The 19,110-nt window shown below is 45.1% G+C and overlaps 1 protein-coding gene across 15 annotated transcripts in view; it reads right to left on the minus strand.

Annotated features, from left to right (window-relative positions):
- LOC137420580 (LIM domain-binding protein 2) overlaps positions 1 to 19,110 on the minus strand; it is a 599,034-nt gene that overhangs the window by 113,311 nt on the left and 466,613 nt on the right. The gene's annotated exons all lie outside the window — the stretch shown is intronic.

Below are 19,110 nucleotides of genomic sequence, written 5' to 3' on the forward strand. Positions count from 1 at the left end.
GAAAGAGAGAGATAGTGAGTGAAAGAGAGAGAGAGTGAGAGTGAAAGAGAGAGAGTGAAAGAGAGAGTGAGAGTGAAAGAGAGAGAGTGAGAGTGAGAGAGTGAAAGAGAGAGTGAAAGAGAGAGATAGTGAGAGCGAAGAGAGAGAGTGAGAGTGAAAGAGAGAGAGAGTGAAAGAGAGAGAGAGATAGACAGAGAAAGAGAGAGAGAAAGAGAGTGTAAGAGAGTGAGAGTGAAAGAGAGAGAATGAAAGAGAGAGAGTGAGAGCGTGAAAGAGAGAGATAGTGAGAGTGAAAGAGAGAGATAGTGAGAGTGAAAGAGAGAGATAGTGAGAGTGAAAGAGAGTGAGAGTGAAAGAGAGAGAGAGAGTGAAAGAGAGTGAGAGTGAAAGAGAGAGAGAGTGAGAGTGAGAGAGTGAGAGAGTGAAAGAGAGTGAGTGAAAGAGAGAGAGTGAGAGAGTGAAAGAGAGAGTGAGAGTGAAAGAGTGTGAGAGTGAAAGAGTGTGAGAGTGAAAGAGAGAGAGTGAGAGTGTGAAAGAGAGAGTGAGTGAGAGTGAAAGAGAGTGAAAGAGAGTGAAAGAGTGAAAGAAACAGTGAAAGAGATAATGAAAGAGAGAGAGAGAGAGAGTGAGAGTGAGAGTGAAAGAGAGAGAGTGTGAGAGTGAGGGTGAGAGAGTGAGAGAGTGAAAGAGAGTGAGTGAAAGAGAGAGAGAGTGAGAGAGTGAAAGCGAGAGTGAGAGTGAAAGAGAGAGTGTGAGAGTGAAAGAGTGTGAGAGTGAAAGAGAGAGAGTGCGAGAGTGAAAGAGAGAAAGAGTGAGTGAGAGTGAAAGAGAGTGAGAGTGAGAAAGAGAGAGTGACAGTGAAAGAGAGAGGGAGAGTGAGAGTGAAAGAGAGAGGGAGAGTGAGAGTGAAAGAGAGAGGGAGGGTGAGAGTGAGAGTGAAAGACAGAGAGTGAGAGAGTGAAAGAGAGAGTGACAGTGAAAGAGAGAGAGTGAGTGAGAGAGTGAGAGTGAAAGAGTAGAGGGAGAGTGAGAGTGAAAGAGAGAGGGAGAGTGAGAGTGAAAGAGAGAGGGAGAGTGAGAGTGAAAGAGAGAGAGGGAGAGTGAGAGTGAAAGAGAGAGAGAGAGTGAGAGTGAGAATGAAAGAGAGAGAGAAAGAGAGTGAAAGAGAGGGTGAAAGAGAGAGACAGAGTGAGAGAGTGCCAGAGAGAGTGAAAGAGAGTGAGAGAGTGAAAGAGAGAGTGAAAGAGAGAGTGAAAGAGAGTGAAAGAGAGAGAGGATGAAAGAGAGAGAGGGTGAAAGAGAGTGAAAGAGTGAAAGAGAGTGAAAGAGATAGTGAAAGAGAGAGAGAGAAAGAATGAAAGAGAGAGAGAGAGAGTGAAAGAGAGTGAAAGAGATAGTGAAAGAGAGAGAGAGAAAGAGTGAGAGAGAGACAGAGAGAGTGAAACAGAGTGAAACAGAGTGAAAGCGAGTGAAAGAGAGAGTGAAAGAGAGAGTGAAAGAGAGAATGAAAGAGAGAGTGAAAGAGAGAGAGAGTGAAAGAGAGTGAAAGAGATAGTGAAAGAGAGAGAGACAGAGTGAAAGAGAGAGAGAGAGATAGACAGAGAGAAAGAGAGAGAGAGAAAGAGAGTGTAAGAGAGTGAAAGAGAGTGAAAGAGCGTGAAAGAGAGTGAAAGAGAGTGAAAGAGAGTGAAAGAGATAGTGAAAGAGAGCGAGAGAGAAGGAGTGAAAGAGAGAGAGAGAGAGACAGAGTGAGAGAGAGAGACAGAGAGAGTGAAACAGAGTGAAAGCGAGTGAAAGAGAGTGAAAGAGAGTGAAAGAGAGAGTGAAAGAGTGAGTGAACGAGAGTGAAAGAGAGAGTGAAAGAGAGAGAGGGTGAAAGAGTGTGAAAGAGAGTGAAAGAGAGTGAAAGAGAGTGAAAGAGAGAGTGAAAGAGAGTGAAAGAGAGTGAAAGAGATAGTGAGAGAGAGAGTGAAAGAGAGAGAGATAGACAGAGATAAAGAGAGAGAGAAAGAGAGTGAAAGAGAGTGAAAGAGCGTGAAAGAGAGCGAAAGTGAGTGAAAGAGATAGTGAAAGAGATAGTGAAAGAGATAGTGAAAGAGATAGTGAAAGAGATAGTGAAAGAGAGAGAGAGAGAGTGAAAGAGAGAGAGAGATAGACAGAGAGAAAGAGAGAGAGAGAGGAAGAGAGTGAAAGAGAGTGAAAGAGAGTGAAAGAGAGTGAAAGAGAGTGAAAGAGATAGTGAAAGAGAGCGAGAGAGAAGGAGTGAAAGAGAGAGAGAGAGACAGAGTGAGAGAGAGAGACAGAGAGAGTGAAACAGAGTGAAAGAGAGTGAAAGCGAGTGAAAGAGAGTGAAAGAGAGTGAAAGAGAGAGTGAAAGAGTGAGTGAACGAGAGTGAAAGAGAGAGTGAAAGAGAGAGAGGGTGAAAGAGTGTGAAAGAGAGTGAAAGAGAGTGAAAGAGAGTGAAAGAGAGAGTGAAAGAGAGTGAAAGAGAGTGAAAGAGATAGTGAGAGAGAGAGTGAAAGAGAGAGAGATAGACAGAGATAAAGAGAGAGAGAAAGAGAGTGAAAGAGAGTGAAAGAGCGTGAAAGAGAGCGAAAGTGAGTGAAAGAGATAGTGAAAGAGATAGTGAAAGAGATAGTGAAAGAGATAGTGAAAGAGAGAGAGAGAGAGAGTGAAAGAGAGAGAGAGATAGACAGAGAGAAAGAGAGAGAGAGAGAGAAAGAGAGTGAAAGAGAGTGAAAGAGAGTGAAAGAGCGTGAAAGAGAGCGAAAGAGAGTGAAAGAGTGAGAGAGTGAAAGAGAGTGAGAGAGAGAGAGAGACTAAGAGAGAAAGAGTGAAAGAGAGAGTTAAAGAGAGAGTGAAAGCGAGAGTGAGAATGAAAGAGAGTGAGAGCGAAAGAGAGTGAGAGAGAAAGTGAAAGAGAGAGAGAGTGAAAGAGAGAGACAGAGTGAAAGAGAGAGAGTGAGAGTGAGAGATTGAGAGAGTGAGACAGTGAAAGAGAGTGAGAGTGAATGAGAGAGAGAGTGAGAGAGTGAAAGAGAGAGTGAGAGTGAGAGAGAGAGTGAAAGAGAGTGAGAGTGAGAGAGTGAGAGAGTGAAAGAGAGAGTGAGAGTGAAAGAGAGAGTGAGAGTGAAAGAGAGAGTGAGAGTGAAAGAGAGAGTGAGAGTGAAAGAGGGAGTGAGAGTGAAAGGGAGTGAGAGTGAAAGAGAGAGATAGTGAAAGAGAGAGAGAGTGAAAGAGAGAGAGAGAGAGTGAGAGAGTGAGACAGTGAAAGAGAGAGAGTGAGAGAGTGAAAGAGAGTGAGAGTGAAAGAGAGAGAGTGAGAGAGTGAAAGAGAGAGAGAGAGTGAAAGAGAGAGATAGTGAGTGAAAGAGAGAGAGAGTGAGAGTGAAAGAGAGAGAGTGAAAGAGAGAGTGAGAGTGAAAGAGAGAGAGTGAGAGTGAGAGAGTGAAAGAGAGAGTGAAAGAGAGAGATAGTGAGAGCGAAGAGAGAGAGTGAGAGTGAAAGAGAGAGAGAGTGAAAGAGAGAGAGATAGACAGAGAAAGAGAGAGAGAAAGAGAGTGTAAGAGAGTGAGAGTGAAAGAGAGAGAATGAAAGAGAGAGAGTGAGAGCGTGAAAGAGAGAGATAGTGAGAGTGAAAGAGAGAGATAGTGAGAGTGAAAGAGAGAGATAGTGAGAGTGAAAGAGAGTGAGAGTGAAAGAGAGAGAGAGAGTGAAAGAGAGTGAGAGTGAAAGAGAGAGAGAGTGAGAGTGAGAGAGTGAGAGAGTGAAAGAGAGTGAGTGAAAGAGAGAGAGTGAGAGAGTGAAAGAGAGAGTGAGAGTGAAAGAGTGTGAGAGTGAAAGAGTGTGAGAGTGAAAGAGAGAGAGTGAGAGTGTGAAAGAGAGAGTGAGTGAGAGTGAAAGAGAGTGAAAGAGAGTGAAAGAGTGAAAGAAACAGTGAAAGAGATAATGAAAGAGAGAGAGAGAGAGAGTGAGAGTGAGAGTGAAAGAGAGAGAGTGTGAGAGTGAGGGTGAGAGAGTGAGAGAGTGAAAGAGAGTGAGTGAAAGAGAGAGAGAGTGAGAGAGTGAAAGCGAGAGTGAGAGTGAAAGAGAGAGTGTGAGAGTGAAAGAGTGTGAGAGTGAAAGAGAGAGAGTGCGAGAGTGAAAGAGAGAAAGAGTGAGTGAGAGTGAAAGAGAGTGAGAGTGAGAAAGAGAGAGTGACAGTGAAAGAGAGAGGGAGAGTGAGAGTGAAAGAGAGAGGGAGAGTGAGAGTGAAAGAGAGAGGGAGGGTGAGAGTGAGAGTGAAAGAGAGAGAGTGAGAGAGTGAAAGAGAGAGTGACAGTGAAAGAGAGAGAGTGAGTGAGAGAGTGAGAGTGAAAGAGTAGAGGGAGAGTGAGAGTGAAAGAGAGAGGGAGAGTGAGAGTGAAAGAGAGAGGGAGAGTGAGAGTGAAAGAGAGAGAGGGAGAGTGAGAGTGAAAGAGAGAGAGAGAGTGAGAGTGAGAATGAAAGAGAGAGAGAAAGAGAGTGAAAGAGAGGGTGAAAGAGAGAGACAGAGTGAGAGAGTGCCAGAGAGAGTGAAAGAGAGTGAGAGAGTGAAAGAGAGAGTGAAAGAGAGAGTGAAAGAGAGTGAAAGAGAGAGAGGGTGAAAGAGAGAGAGGGTGAAAGAGAGTGAAAGAGTGAAAGAGAGTGAAAGAGATAGTGAAAGAGAGAGAGAGAAAGAATGAAAGAGAGAGAGAGAGAGTGAAAGAGAGTGAAAGAGATAGTGAAAGAGAGAGAGAGAAAGAGTGAGAGAGAGACAGAGAGAGTGAAACAGAGTGAAACAGAGTGAAAGCGAGTGAAAGAGAGAGTGAAAGAGAGAGTGAAAGAGAGAATGAAAGAGAGAGTGAAAGAGAGAGAGAGTGAAAGAGAGTGAAAGAGATAGTGAAAGAGAGAGAGACAGAGTGAAAGAGAGAGAGAGAGATAGACAGAGAGAAAGAGAGAGAGAGAAAGAGAGTGTAAGAGAGTGAAAGAGAGTGAAAGAGCGTGAAAGAGAGTGAAAGAGAGTGAAAGAGAGTGAAAGAGATAGTGAAAGAGAGCGAGAGAGAAGGAGTGAAAGAGAGAGAGAGAGAGACAGAGTGAGAGAGAGAGACAGAGAGAGTGAAACAGAGTGAAAGCGAGTGAAAGAGAGTGAAAGAGAGTGAAAGAGAGAGTGAAAGAGTGAGTGAAAGAGTGAGTGAACGAGAGTGAAAGAGAGAGTGAAAGAGAGAGAGGGTGAAAGAGTGTGAAAGAGAGTGAAAGAGAGTGAAAGAGAGTGAAAGAGAGAGTGAAAGAGAGTGAAAGAGAGTGAAAGAGATAGTGAGAGAGAGAGTGAAAGAGAGAGAGATAGACAGAGATAAAGAGAGAGAGAAAGAGAGTGAAAGAGAGTGAAAGAGCGTGAAAGAGAGCGAAAGTGAGTGAAAGAGATAGTGAAAGAGATAGTGAAAGAGATAGTGAAAGAGATAGTGAAAGAGATAGTGAAAGAGAGAGAGAGAGAGAGTGAAAGAGAGAGAGAGATAGACAGAGAGAAAGAGAGAGAGAGAGGAAGAGAGTGAAAGAGAGTGAAAGAGAGTGAAAGAGAGTGAAAGAGCGTGAAAGAGAGCGAAAGAGAGTGAAAGAGTGAGAGAGTGAAAGAGAGTGAGAGAGAGAGAGAGACTAAGAGAGAAAGAGTGAAAGAGAGAGTTAAAGAGAGAGTGAAAGCGAGAGTGAGAATGAAAGAGAGTGAGAGCGAAAGAGAGTGAGAGTGAGAGAGAAAGTGAAAGAGAGAGAGAGTGAAAGAGAGAGACAGAGTGAAAGAGAGAGAGTGAGAGTGAGAGATTGAGAGAGTGAGACAGTGAAAGAGAGTGAGAGTGAATGAGAGAGAGAGTGAGAGAGTGAAAGAGAGAGTGAGAGTGAGAGAGAGAGAGAGTGAAAGAGTGAGAGAGAGTGAGAGTGAGAGAGTGGGAGAGTGAAAGAGAGAGTGAGAGTGAAAGAGAGAGTGAGAGTGAAAGAGAGAGTGAGAGTGAAAGAGAGAGTGAGAGTGAAAGAGGGAGTGAGAGTGAAAGGGAGTGAGAGTGAAAGAGAGAGATAGTGAAAGAGAGAGAGAGTGAAAGAGAGAGAGAGAGTGAGAGAGTGAGACAGTGAAAGAGAGAGAGTGAGAGAGTGAAAGAGAGTGAGAGTGAAAGAGAGAGAGTGAGAGAGTGAAAGAGAGAGAGAGAGTGAAAGAGAGAGATAGTGAGTGAAAGAGAGAGAGAGAGTGAGAGTGAAAGAGAGAGAGTGAAAGAGAGAGTGAGAGTGAAAGAGAGAGAGTGAGAGTGAGAGAGTGAAAGAGAGAGTGAAAGAGAGAGATAGTGAGAGCGAAGAGAGAGAGTGAGAGTGAAAGAGAGAGAGAGTGAAAGAGAGAGAGAGATAGACAGAGAAAGAGAGAGAGAAAGAGAGTGTAAGAGAGTGAGAGTGAAAGAGAGAGAATGAAAGAGAGAGAGTGAGAGCGTGAAAGAGAGAGATAGTGAGAGTGAAAGAGAGAGATAGTGAGAGTGAAAGAGAGAGATAGTGAGAGTGAAAGAGAGTGAGAGTGAAAGAGAGAGAGAGAGTGAAAGAGAGTGAGAGTGAAAGAGAGAGAGAGTGAGAGTGAGAGAGTGAGAGAGTGAAAGAGAGTGAGTGAAAGAGAGAGAGTGAGAGAGTGAAAGAGAGAGTGAGAGTGAAAGAGTGTGAGAGTGAAAGAGTGTGAGAGTGAAAGAGAGAGAGTGAGAGTGTGAAAGAGAGAGTGAGTGAGAGTGAAAGAGAGTGAAAGAGAGTGAAAGAGTGAAAGAAACAGTGAAAGAGATAATGAAAGAGAGAGAGAGAGTGAGAGTGAGAGTGAAAGAGAGAGAGTGTGAGAGTGAGGGTGAGAGAGTGAGAGAGTGAAAGAGAGTGAGTGAAAGAGAGAGAGAGTGAGAGAGTGAAAGCGAGAGTGAGAGTGAAAGAGAGAGTGTGAGAGTGAAAGAGTGTGAGAGTGAAAGAGAGAGTGAGTGAGAGTGAAAGAGAGTGAGAGTGAGAAAGAGAGAGTGACATTGAAAGAGAGAGGGAGAGTGAGAGTGAAAGAGAGAGGGAGAGTGAGAGTGAAAGAGAGAGGGAGGGTGAGAGTGAGAGTGAAAGAGAGAGAGTGAGAGAGTGAAAGAGAGAGTGACAGTGAAAGAGAGAGAGTGAGTGAGAGAGTGAGAGTGAAAGAGTAGAGGGAGAGTGAGAGTGAAAGAGAGACGGAGAGTGAGAGTGAAAGAGAGAGGGAGAGTGAGAGTGAAAGAGAGAGAGGGAGAGTGAGAGTGAAAGAGAGAGAGAGAGTGAGAGTGAGAATGAAAGAGAGAGAGAGAAAGAGAGTGAAAGAGAGGGTGAAAGAGAGAGACAGAGTGAGAGAGTGCCAGAGAGAGTGAAAGAGAGTGAAAGAGAGTGAAAGAGAGCGAAAGAGAGCGAAAGAGAGCGAAAGAGAGAGTGAGAGAGTGAGAGTGAAGAGAGAGTGAAAGAGAGAGTGAAAGAGAGAGTGAGAGAGAGAGTGAAAAAGAGAGAGTGAAAGAGAGAGAGTGAAAGAGAGAGAGTGAAAGAGAGAGAGAGTGAAAGAGAGAGAGAGTGAAAGAGAGAGAGAGTGAAAGAGAGTGAAAGAGAGAGAGAGTGAAAGAGAGTGAGAGAGAGAGAGAGAGAAAGAGAGTGAAAGAGAGCGAAAGAGGGTGAAAGAGAGTGAAAGAGTGAAAGAGGGTGAAAGAGGGTGAAAGAGTGAAAGAGTGAAAGAGAGAGTGAAAGAGAGAGTGAGAGAGAAAGAGTGAAAGAGAGCGAAAGAGGGTGAAAGAGAGTGAAAGAGAGAGACAGAGTGAGAGAGTGCCAGAGAGTGAAAGAGAGTGAAAGAGAGTGAAAGCGAGAGTGAAAGAGAGAGTGAAAGAGAGAGTGAAAGAGAGAGTGAAAGAGAGAGTGAAAGAGACTGAAAGAGAGTGAAAGAGAGAGAGAGAGAGAGAGTGAGTGAAAGAGAGCGAAAGAGGGTGAAAGAGAGTGAAAGAGAGCGAAAGAGGGTGAAAGAGTGAAAGAGTCAAAGAGTGAAAGAGAGAGTGAAAGAGAGAGTGAAAGAGAGAGTGAAAGAGAGAGTGAAAGAGAGAATAATTAAATAACTCATCAATTAATTGATTAATCAAAAAACAAAAAATACCGTTTTTGACAAAGGACTTGCTCACTATTGTGCCGAAATTTCAGCTTCCGAGCTCCAAGGATGGCTGAGATATCGCCCGGACAAACAAACAAGAAAGAAAACAAACAAACAAGAAAGAAACCAGAGTGAAAACTGAGTACTCTCTTTCAGCGTGCGTCACTGCCGAGCCCCCTTTGGTGCCCGGCAATGACGATTTGCAATGCCTGGAGATGCCATAGGAAAGGAGCGGTGTACAACAAGTACACATACATTCAAAGTACACCGCCCCATGCCAAATAATTAAATATGCTGCGGCGCCCGGCAATACCGCAGTGCAGCTCATTGAGGCTGCATTGGGAGGGAGAGGTGTACACTAATTGATTGATTAATTGTATAATTAAAATCAATAAAAGATTATCACAAAATATTTTCATAATCAATTGGCTAATCGCATAACTAAACCACTAGTGCTTCATCCGAAGATGTATCTTTTAGAAATGTAATTAAATAAGTCATTTATAAAAAATTAAATAATTAATTGATTACTCAATAAATAATTAATCGATTAATCAATAAATAATTAATAGATGAAATGATTAATCAATAAATCAAGAATATCCTTGATAGCCACATCACTTGGTCACTCATGTCCAAATATTAGCTTCCCAGCTCAAAAGGTGCCTGAGATATTGGCCAAATGAGAAAGAAAATAAATAAATGATTAATAATGAAAATAAATAAATAATAATAATAAAAAAAGTAAATTATTAATCAATTTGGTCAGAGAACACATAAACTACCACTATTTCATCAGAATCTGTAACTTTAAAAAAAAAAAATTTTTTTTGTCATTAATCGATTCATTAAATAATTAATCGATTAATTGATTAATTAATAAATCAAAAATAGCCTTTGCAGCCAAATCACCTGGTCATTGGCATGTCCAAATATCAGCTTCCTAACTCAAAAGGTGCCTGAGTTAATGGTCAGAAGAGAAAGGAAATTTGATTAATTAAATAAGTACTTAATTATAATAAAAAATAACCACCTTTAGAGGCCATTTTTCCCCGCAAAGCGGGGGTTGGCCTTTTTCGGGAACCGTGGTTGTTTTTGTTTTTCGGTCCCCTTTTTGAAGCAATGTTTTACGGCCGGATGCCCTTCCTGACTTAATTAATCGCTAATAATTAAATAACTCCTCAATTTATTGATTAATCCAAAAAAAAAATACCGTTTTTGAAAAAGGACTTGCTCACTATTGTGGCGAAATTTCAGCTTCCTAGCTTAAAGGATGGCTGAGATATCGTCCGGACAAACAAACAAACAAACAAGAAAGCAAGAAAGCAAGAAAGCAAGAAAGAAAACAAGAAAGAAACCAGAGTGAAAACTGAGTACTCTCTTTCAGCGTGCGTCACTGCCGAGCCCCCTTTGGTGCCCGGCAATGACGATTTGCAATGCCTGGAGATGGCATAGGTAAGGAGCGGTGTACAACAAGTACACATACATTCAAAGTACACCGCCCCCTTGCCAAATAATTAAATATCCTACAGCGCGGCATTGCCGGGGCGCCTCTGGCGCCTGGCAATACCGCAGTGCAGCTCATAGAGGCTGCATTGGGAGGGAGAGGTGTACACTAATTGATTGATTAATTGTATAATTAAAATCAATAAAAGATTATCACAAAATATTTTCTTAATCATTTGGCGAATACCATAACAAAACCACTCGTGCTTCATCCGAAGATGTATCTTTTAGAAATTGAATCAAACTAGGGCATGCCCGTACTATATATATGCCCGTACTATATATCTATCTAAAATTATATCCCCCCCCTCTATTTACATGAAATGGTTTGGTCCATTCGCAACGCCAAAGCGAACGGCGAACGGCTTGCGAGTACAGTGACAATCCCCCCCCTCTATTTACATGAATGGTTTGGTCCATTCGCAACGACCACAGAACCCCCCCCTCTATTTACATGAAATGGTTCGGTCCAAAGCGAACGGCTTCCGGAGTTTGGTAAAGAAATCGCCATCGCGTACACAAACGCGCAGGAAAGCGAATGAATCGCAAATTCGTTTTTATTAGTTTTAAAACATCGTTTAACGCCAACATAGCGCCAACATAGTTTGCAAACGTGAAATAAATGAATACGCTCTCAAATGTGCCATCCGAGGCAGAGTGTGTCCGCCACGTTCGGCACACGCGCTAGTTCGCTGCTCTCTGATTGGTTGAATCGTTTTTTGGACATCGCTCGGTAAGTAATTGTCCGATTAATATGAAACCTTGAAAAGGCACATCCTCGGGTCCCCAGCAATATACCTGGCAAGTTTCAAGTATATCGGACCCGTGGTTGTCGAGAAACAGCGGTCACAGACAAACAAACACACAGACAGACACACACACACACACACAGAGATTGCTGGAATTATAGATAGATAAGTCATTAATAAAAAATTAAATAATTAATTGATTAATCAATAAGTAATTCATTGATTAATCAATAAATAATGAATCGATTAAATCATGAATCAATTAATCAAAAATATCCTTGATAGCCACATCACTTGATCAATGTCATGTCCAAATATTAGCTTCCCAGCTCAAAAGGTGCCTGAGATATTGGCCAAATGAGAAAGAAAATAAATAAATGATTAATAATGAAAATAAACAAATAATAATCATTAAAAAAAATTAAATTATCAATCAATTCGGTCACAGAACACATAAACCACCACCATTTAATCAGAATCTGTAACTGGGGGGAAAAGTTTTTTTTAGTAACTAATCAAATAATTAAATAATTAATCGATACATTGATTAATTGATTAATCAATAAATCAAAAATATCCTTGATAGCCACATCACCTGGTCACTCATGTCCAAATATTAGCTTCTGAGCTCAAAAGGCGCCTGAGATATTGGCCAAATGAGAAAGAAGATAAAGAAATAATTAATAATGAAAATAAATAAATAATAATCATAAAAAAATTTAATTATTCATCAATTCGGTCAGAGAACACATAAACCACCACCATTTCATCAGAATCTGTAACCTAAAAAAAAAAAAAATTTTTGTCATTAATAAAATAATTAAATAATTAATCGATTAATTGATTAATTAATAAATCAAAAATAGCCTTTGCAGCCAAATCACCTGGTCATTGGCATGTCCAAATATCAGCTTCCTAACTCAAAAGGTGCCTGAGTTAATGGTCAGAAGAGAAATGAAATTTAATTAATTAAATAAGTACTTAATTAATCGCTAATAATTAAATAACTCATCAATTAATTGATTAATCAAAAAAAAAAATACAGTTTTTGACAAAGGACTTGCTCACTATTGTGCCGAAATTTCAGCTTCCTAGCTCAAAGGATGGCTGAGATATCGTCCGGACAAACAAACAAGAAAGAAAACAAACAAACAAGAAAGAAACCAGAGTGAAAACTGAGTACTCTCTTTCAGCGTGCGTCACTGCCGAGCCCCCTTTGGTGCCCGGCAATGACGATTTGCAATGCCTGGAGATGGCATAGGAAAGGAGCGGTGTACAACAAGTACACATACATTCAAAGTACACCGCCCCATGCCAAATAATTAAATATGCTGCAGCGCGGCATTGCCGGGGCATTGCCGGGGCGCCTCCGGCGCCCGGCAATACAGCTGTGCAGCTCATTGAGGCTGCATTGGGAGGGAGAGGTGTACACTAATTGATTGATTAATTGTATAATTAATATCAATAACAGATTATCACAAAATATTTTCATAATCAATTGGCTAATCGCATAACTAAACCACTAGTGCTTCATCCGAAGATGTATCTTTTAGAAATTTAATTAAATAAGTCATTTATAAAAAATTAAATAATTAATTGATTACTCAATAAATAATTAATCGATTCATCAATAAATAATTAATAGATGAAATGATTAATCAATAAATCAAAAATATCCTTGATAGCCACATCACTTGGTCACTCATGTCCAAATATTAGCTTCCCAGCTCAAAAGGTGCCTGAGATATTGGCCAAATGAGAAAGAAAATAAATAAATGATTAATAATGAAAATAAATAAATAATAATCATAAAAAAATTAAATTATTAATCAATTTGGTCAGAGAACACATAAACTACCACTATTTCATCAGAATCTGTAACTTAAAAAAAAATTTTTTTTTGTCATTAATCGAATAATTACATAATTAATCGATTAATTGATTAATTAATAAATCAAAAATAGCCTTTGCAGGCAAATCACCTGGTCATTGGCATGTCCAAATATCAGCTTCCCAACTCAAAAGGTGCCTGAGTTAATGGTCAGAAGAGAAAGGAAATTTAATTAATTAAATAAGTACTTAATTAATCGCTAATAATTAAATAACTCCTCAATTTATTGATGAATCAAAAAAATATATATACCGTTTTTGACAAAGGACTTGCTCACTACTGTGCCGAAATTTCAGCTTCCTAGCTTAAAGGATGGCTGAGATATCGTCCGGACAAACAAACAAGAAAACAAGAAACCAGAGTGAAAACTGAGTACTCTCTTTCAGCGTGCGTCACTGCCGAGCCCCCTTCGGTGCCCGGCAATGACGATTTGCAATGCCTGGAGATGGCATAGGAAAGGAGCGGTGCACAACAAGGAAACAAACAAGGAAACAACCAGAGTGAAAACTGAGTACTCTCTTTCAGCGTGCGTCACTGCCGAGCCCCCTTCGGTGCCCGGCAATGACGATTTGCAATGCCTGGAGATGGCATAGGAAAGGAGCGGTGTACAACAAGAAAGAAACCAGAGTGAAAACTGAGTACTCTCTTTCAGCATGCGTCACTGCCGAGCCCCCTTCGGTGCCCGGCAATGACGATTTGCAATGCCTGGAGATGGCATAGGAAAGGAGCGGTGTACAACAAGAAAGAAACCAGAGTGAAAACTGAGTACTCTCTTTCAGCATGCGTCACTGCCGAGCCCCCTTCGGTGCCCAGCAATGACGATTTGCAATGCCTGGAGATGGCATAGGAAAGGTGCGGTGTACAATCATGTAAACCCCGCATACTTTTTATTCCCATTATTGATATAGATTTTCATTCTGAAAGTCACAGCCGGCTCCGAGATACAGCTCGGACAATGACAGAAATAAATAAGGGAAAAAACCTAAATGGTGCTTTAGTACTACTACGAGTCAAAGAAACTCTGGGGTATCATGAAAAATTGGGGGCACGAATCATAGAAACAAACCCAACAACAGCAATACAACCCCACCCCTATTCTATACGGTGAGGCTTAATAACCCTGTGAACCTCCAAATGTAAAACCAAGGTGGACAATCCGGGAGAAGCGGGATGGAGGGAGAGAGAAGCGGGATGGAGGGAGAGAGAGAGAAGCGGGATGGAGGGAGAGAGAGAGAAGAGGGATGGTGGGAGAGAGAAGAGGGATGGTGGGAGAGAGAAGAAGGATGGTGGGAGAGAGAAGAGGGATGGTGGGAGAGAGAAGAGGGATGGTGGGAGAGAGAAGAGGGATGGTGGGAGAGAGAAGAGGGATGGTGGGAGAGAGAAGAGGGATGGTGGGAGAGAGAAGAGGGATGGTGGGAGAGAGAAGAGGGATGGTGGGAGAGAGAAGAGGGATGGTGGGATAGAGAAGAGGGATGTTGGGAGAGAGAAGAGGGATGGTGGGAGAGAGAAGAGGGATGGTGGGAGAGAGAAGAGGGATGGTGGGAGAGAGAAGAGGGATGGTGGGAGAGAGAAGAGGGATGGTGGGAGAGAGAAGAGGGATGGTGGGAGAGAGAAGAGGGATGGTGGGAGAGAGAAGAGGGATGGTGGGAGAGAGAAGAGGGATGGTGGGAGAGAGAAGAGGGATGGTGGGAGAGAGAAGAGGGATGGTGGGAGAGAGAAGAGGGATGGTGGGAGAGAGAAGAGGGATGGTGGGAGAGAGAAGAGGGATGGTGGGAGAGAGAAGAGGGATGGTGGGAGAGAGAAGAGGGATGGTGGGAGAGAGAAGAGGGATGGTGGGAGAGAGAAGAGGGATGGTGGGAGAGAGAAGAGGGATGGTGGGAGAGAGAAGAGGGATGGTGGGAGAGAGAAGAGGGATGGTGGGATAGAGAAGAGGGATGTTGGGAGAGAGAAGAGGGATGGTGGGAGAGAGAAGAGGGATGGTGGGAGAGAGAAGAGGGATGGTGGGAGAGAGAAGAGGGATGGTGGGAGAGAGAAGAGGGATGGTGGGAGAGAGAAGAGGGATGGTGGGAGAGAGAAGAGGGATGGTGGGAGAGAGAAGAGGGATGGTGGGAGAGAGAAGAGGGATGGTGGGAGAGAGAAGAGGGATGGTGGGATAGAGAAGAGGGATGTTGGGAGAGAGAAGAGGGATGGTGGGAGAGAGAAGAGGGATGGTGGGAGAGAGAAGAGGGATGGTGGGAGAGAGAAGAGGGATGGTGGGAGAGAGAAGAGGGATGGTGGGAGAGAGAAGAGGGATGGTGGGAGAGAGAAGAGGGATGGTGGGAGAGAGAAGAGGGATGGTGGGAGAGAGAAGAGGGATGGTGGGAGAGAGAAGAGGGATGGTGGGAGAGAGAAGAGGGATGGTGGGAGAGAGAAGAGGGATGGTGGGAGAGAGAAGAGGGATGGTGGGAGAGAGAAGAGGGATGGTGGGAGAGAGAAGAGGGATGGTGGGAGAGAGAAGAGGGATGGTGGGAGAGAGAAGAGGGATGGTGGGAGAGAGAAGAGGGATGGTGGGAGAGAGAAGAGGGATGGTGGGAGAGAGAAGAGGGATGGTGGGAGAGAGAAGTGGGATGGTGGGAGAGAGAAGTGGGATGGTGGGAGAGAGAAGTGGGATGGTGGGAGAGAGAAGTGGGATGGTGGCAGAGAGAAGTGGGATGGTGGGAGAGAGAAGAGGGATGGTGGGAGAGAGAAGAGGGATGGTGGGAGAGAGAAGAGGGATGGTGGGATAGAGAAGAGGGATGTTGGGAGAGAGAAGAGGGATGGTGGGAGAGAGAAGAGGGATGGTGGGAGAGAGAAGAGGGATGGTGGGAGAGAGAAGAGGGATGGTGGGAGAGAGAAGAGGAATGGTGGGAGAGAGAAGAGGGATGGTGGGAGAGAGAAGAGGGATGGTGGGAGAGAGAAGAGGGATGGTGGGAGAGAGAAGAGAGATGGTGGGAGAGAGAGAGGAGGGATGGTGGGAGAGAGAGAGGAGGGATGGTGGGAGAGAGAGAGAGGAGGGATGGTGGGAGAGAGAGAGGAGGGATGGTGGGAGAGAGAGAGGAGGGATGGTGGGAGAGAGAGAGGAGGGATGGTGGGTGAGAGAGAGGAGGGATGGTGGGGGAGAGAGAGGAGGGATGGTGGGAGAGAGAGAGGAGGGATGGTGGGGGAGAGAGAGGAGGGATGGTGGGAGAGAGAGAGGAGGGATGGTGGGAGAGAGAGAGGAGGGATGGTGGGAGAGAGAGAGGAGGGATGGTGGGAGAGAGAGAGGAGGGATGGTGGGAGAGAGAGAGGGATGGTGGGAGAGAGAAGAGGGATGGTGGGAGAGAGAAGAGGGATGGTGGTGAGAGAAGAGGGATGGTGGGAGAGAGAAGAGGGATGGTGGGAGAGAGAAGAGGGATGGTGGGAGAGAGAAGAGGGATGGTGGGAGAGAGAAGAGGGATGGTGGGAGAGAGAAGAGGGATGGTGGGAGAGAGAAGAGGGATGGTGGGAGAGAGAAGAGGGATGGTGGGAGAGAGAAGAGGGATGGTGGGAGAGAGAAGAGGGATGGTGGGAGAGAGAAGAGGGATGGTGGGGAGAGAGAAGAGGGATGGTGGGAGAGAGAAGAGGGATGGTGGGAGAGAGAGGGATGTTGGGAGAGAGAAGAGGGATGGTGGGAGAGAGAAGAGGGTGGTGGGAGAGAGGAAGAGGGATGGTGGGAGAGAGAAGAGGGATGGTGGGAGAGAGAAGAGGGATGGTGGGAGAGAGAAGAGGGATGGTGGGAGAGAGAAGAGGGATGGTGGGAGAGAGAAGAGGGATGGTGGGAGAGAGAAGAGGGATGGTGGGAGAGAGAAGAGGGATGGTGGGAGAGAGAAGAGGGATGGTGGGAGAGAGAAGAGGGATGGTGGGAGAGAGAAGAGGGATGGTGGGAGAGAGAAGAGGGATGGTGGGAGGAGAGAAGAGGGATGGTGGGAGAGAGAGAGAGGAGGGATGGTGGGAGAGAGAGAGGAGGGATGGTGGGAGAGAGAGAGGAGGGATGGTGGGAGAGAGAGAGGAGGGATGGTGGGAGAGAGAGAGGAGGGATGGTGGGAGAGAGAGAGGAGGATGGTGGGAGAGTGAGAGAGGAGGGATGGTGGGTGAGAGAGTGAGAGGAGGGATGGTGGGAGAGAGAGAGGAGGGATGGTGGGAGAGAGAGAGGAGAGGGGGGATGGTGGGTGAGAGTGAGAGAGGAGGGTTGGTGGGAGAGAGTGAGGAGGAGGGTTGGTGGGAGAGAGAGAGAGGAGGGTGGTGGGAGAGTGTGAGAGAGGAGGGATGGTGGGAGTGAGAGGTGAGGAGGGTGGTGGGAGAGTGTGTGAGGAGGGTGGTGGGAGAGTGAGAGAGGAGGGATGGTGGGAGAGAGTGAGAGGAGGGATGGTGGGAGAGAGAGAGAGGAGGGATGGTGGGAGAGAGAGAGAGGAGGGATGGGAGAGAGAGGGGAGAGAGGGGAGAGAGGGGAGAGAGGGGAGAGAGGGGAGAGAGGGGAGAGAGGGGAGAGAGAGAGAGAGAGAGGGTGAGAGAGTGAGTGGGTGAGAGAGTGAGAGTGAGAGAGGGTGAGAGAGTGAGTGGGTGAGAGAGTGAGAGTGAGAGAGGGTGAGAGAGTGAGAGTGAGAGAGGGTGAGAGAGTGAGAGTGAGAGAGGGTGAGAGAGTGAGAGTGAGAGAGGGTGAGAGTGAGGGTGAGAGAGAGAGAGAGAGAGAGTGAGAGAGGATGAGAGAGTGAGGGGGTGAGAGAGTGAGAGAGGATGAGAGAGTGAGAGGGTGAGAGAGTGAGAGGGTGAGAGGGTGAGAGAGTGAGAGGGTGAGAGAGTGAGAGTGAGAGAGAGAGAGAGAGAGAGTGAGAGAGGATGAGAGAGTGAGAGGGTGAGAGAGTGAGAGTGAGAGAGGATGAGAGAGTGAGAGGGTGAGAGAGTGAGAGTGAGAGAGGGTGAGAGAGAGTGAGAGGGTGAGAGGGTGAGAGTGAGAGTGAGAGAGTGAGAGAGTGAGAGGGTGAGAGGGTGAGAGGGTTAGAAGGTGAGAAGGTGAGAAGGTGAGAGGGTGAGAGGGTGAGAGGGAGTGAGGGAGTGAGGAAGTGAGGGAGTGAGGGTTGTGAAACAGAGAGGAGAGAGAGAGAGAGAGTGAGAGGGTGAGAGAGTGAGAGTGAGAGAGAGAGAGAGAGAGAGTGACAGGGTGAGAGGAGAGTGAGAGAGGGTGAGAGAGAGTGAGAGGGTGAGAGTGAGAGTGAGAGAGTGAGAGAGTGAGAGGGTTAGAAGGTGAGAAGGTGAGAAGGTGAGAAGGTGAGAGGGTGAGAGGGTGAGAGGGAGTGAGGGAGTGAGGGTTGTGAAACAGAGAGGAGAGAGAGAGAGAGGTTGTTGGAGAGTGAGGGTCATAGAGAGGGTGAGACACAGACACACAGACACGGGACACCATTCGTCCGTGGACAAGCTGTACAAAACAAGGCCTTGTTTAATTGATCTCGCTACTTATAAGTCATTTTTATAGAATACAACAAAGAATGCTTTCTCAGTTGGATTTACGAGAATGTCATCACTCTCTGACTTGAGCACATGTGCATCGTCCGAATGAAGAATATTCAGAGAGCACACGCAGTTAAATCACCGAGTGATGACATTAAGGAGCATTCTGTGAGAAGGGTAGTCTGGAGCACGGGATAAAAGGCTTCCAAAGTCTTGGTGGATGTTATAAAATGGACCTTTTGCTGCAGTTTCAAACACAATGCAATGTCATTTCATGGCGACGCGAACTCTCGAGCTCATCTGAAAGACTCACGAGGAGTTATTTTGACACACACAACATGCAGCAGGGCGAGACGAGGCCTCTTGGGTGCGTCGCTGGTCACATGATCACTTTTTCACTATTTCCCCAAAACATACTTGGAATTCGAACCGATGCGCAAGTTGTGTTTTTACCGATGCTCGCAGGCGTTTTCCAAGCCAATTACCAAAATTCCAAGATTCCTCCATGTACAAGTGTCCCGGCGGATTTCGCTCGCTCTTCCAGAGGGGCAACCATTGATATCGGTCAACAATAAAAAATATTAAAAACTCCAAAAGTTCACCATATTTTAATTACAAGGTTGTAGTTGAGGGTGTAAAAGTAATAATTGGGGTATTAATGTTGCAATTAACAAGTCTTTTCAAATCCAAAAGGGAAACCAACTGTCTTTATTGATTTGGCGACGAGAATGTGGGGAATGGGGGGGGGGGCAAGGGGTGGGGGGTAAGGGTGGCGGAGGGGGTAGGTGGAGTTCACCACCTTCCACTCATCTTTACCTCCATCCCCTGGTTATCCGTCTCAGTTGACTTTCTCCATCCGCCCTGCTGCTGTTGTCGTTTCCCTTTTCTCCTGCTATTTCCTTTGCTGTGGTTTGTGTGCCAGCCCTGCCACGAGCCTGGACCTTGTATTCAAAAAGAACTCGGATTAACCAAATCGGAATCATTAAAACATCAAGATCGAGAACCTTGCATCAGCGAAGTGAAAATCCAACCAGGCCCCGATTAGGAACGACAGTTCACCGCGAACACCGAAAGCCACGTTTTGACAGAATTAATCAGAAAACGCCGATACAGTACAGTTTTACACCTTCGGCTCAATTACACCAAAACCCAAAACGTGATTCATATGACCACACAGCTCCGGGTCAAGGAGACGCCATGTTGCTTTCACTATCCACCAAATTGGTCCTTACCTACTCGGTGCATTTGCTTCATTCCCAACCCGACTGCCAACCTTACCATGCACGTGACACGGATTCATGATACATGGGTGTTCACTGTTCACCGTAAAGGATGATCCAATGACTCG

This window comes from Myxine glutinosa, chromosome 2, assembly GCF_964187855.1.
Source record: "Myxine glutinosa chromosome 2, kmMyxGlut1.1, whole genome shotgun sequence".
NCBI classification, from domain to species: Eukaryota; Metazoa; Chordata; class Myxini; order Myxiniformes; family Myxinidae; genus Myxine; species Myxine glutinosa.